The following is a 2,252-nucleotide window of genomic DNA, read 5'->3' on the forward strand; positions in this document are numbered from 1 at the left end:
TTAGATTTTTGGGAAAAGGATATCAGTTTCACTGGAGCATCTATAAAATGTGTTGATGTGCAGATAAATGATGGAATGATCTATCGAATTATCGGATGTTATAGATCACCGAATAATTCGGTAACTGACTTTATACAAGACGTGGACTCTAAATTCTCAAATTCAAATTTGGTAAAGGACAACACTATTTGGATCGGAGACTTTAACATTATCACCCTTAACTCCGGAGACTCCATAGTATCTGAATATCTTACATTATTATACGAAAATGGCTTATATTCTTGTATCAATATACCGACAAGAGTAATTGAGACGTCAAAAACCTTTCTAGACCACATTTTCATTAAAACGAAAGAAAATAATAGAATTAACTCCTATGTCTTACAGACTACGATCACGGACCACTATGCTACATTTCTATCTTTACCAAACCTTCGTGGTACAAGACAATCTAATTTTGACCCTAAGAAACAAGTTATTGGAATCGATGGTAAAATCTTAATCTTGGGCTGCGGTTTTAAATACAAATGATTGCAATCTAGCCTGCAATAACTTTTTAAGTACGCTACAAAGCTTTGTAATTTCGGCAACAAAATCCACTTTTGTTAATAATAACCATAAAAATATAAAAATTAAACCTTGGATTACTTCTGCTTTGATAGTATCAATTAGGAAACGAAACCAGCTTGCAAAGAGGCTTAGAAATGAACCCTTTAATGCTAAGCTGAAAGACTTGGTCAAAACTTAAATAAGTTAAACTCGTTAACCAGGACACTGAAATATAATTACTTCAAAACAAAAATACAAGCGAGCAATGAAACGAAATCAGTTTGGAAAACAATAAACGAGGTTACAAGGAAAACTAAAGTACATAACCCAATTGATGCTATCAAACACAAAGGCGAAATTTTGGAAGTTAAAAAGAACTCTAAAAGAGTAGCTAATGTATTTAATACCTATTTTGCAAACGTCGGATCTGAACTAGCTAGAAATATAAAACAAAATAAGACAATGTTAAGTATTGGGTCTAGCTCTATAGCACGTAGTATTGTTTTTAGCCCAGTAACAACAGTAGATGTTTTGAACGGTATTGAATCCCTTAAAAATCTAACTTCATGCGGCCATGATCAAATTTTCATTAAAACAATAAAAGCTCTTAAAAACTACATTTCCGAACCTCTAACCCACATTATAAATTTATCACTGACCAACGGTGTTTTTCCTGATGATTTAAAACATTCTATAATTATACCTATTTATAAAACAGGAGAAAAAACTAATGTTGAAAACTACAGACCAATGTCATTGCTTTGGTCCCATTGAACCGAATTCCCATTCGACAGTAGGGGGGTTTTTTTGGGGTCCCATTCGACCGAACGTAGCCAAAGGTGCGATTTTATTATAGTCCCATTGGACCGAAATTCTATTGAACTGGAAGAAGACATACTGTGTGGTTTTGCATTAAATATATTTTTAATTTCACAACTTATTGTTGTTAAAATAAATGTGAGTTGAAAATGCATTACTGCACTTATTTTAACTACGTTTTAATTACGGCGAACCTCACCTACCCTAACCTAACCTAACCTAACCAAACGTAACCTAACCTAACCTAACCTAACCTAACCTTGTTTGGAGGTAAAAAGATTATTTATATGAGTATTAAAAGCCCGCCTCTTACCACGAACAATTTATTAGCAATAATAGAAATATTTTGGAAAAGATGTCAGATAATTATTTGAAGAATATTTTGGAAAAGGTGGCAGCTAATTAATAGGAGAATATTTTGGAAAAGGTGGCAGCTAATTAATAGGAGAATGTTTTGGAAAAGGTTGCAGCTAATTAATAGGAGAATATTTTGGAAAAGGTGGCAGCTAATTAATAGGAGAATGCTTTGGAAAAGGTGGTAGCTAATTAAAAGGAGAATATTTTGGAAAAGGTGGTAGCTAGTTAAAAGGAGAATATTTTGGAAAATGTGGTAGCTAATTAGTAAGAGAATGTTTTGGAAAAGGTTGCAGCTAATTAATAGGAGAATATTTTGAAAAAGGTGGCAGCTAATTAATAGGAAAATCTTTTGGAAAAGGTGGCAGCTAATTAATAGGATAATGTTATGGAAAAGGTGGTAGCTAATTAAAATTAGCATATTTTGGAAAAGGTGTGAACGAATTATTGGAACCAAACCAAACCAAACCTAAACTAACCATAGCTAACCTAACCTAACCTAACCTAATCTAACCTAACCTAACCTAACC

Source organism: Phalangium opilio, unplaced genomic scaffold, assembly GCF_054372755.1.
Source record: "Phalangium opilio isolate 3A_F unplaced genomic scaffold, DU_Popi_V2 ptg000039l_2, whole genome shotgun sequence".
Lineage (NCBI taxonomy): Eukaryota > Metazoa > Arthropoda > Arachnida > Opiliones > Phalangiidae > Phalangium > Phalangium opilio.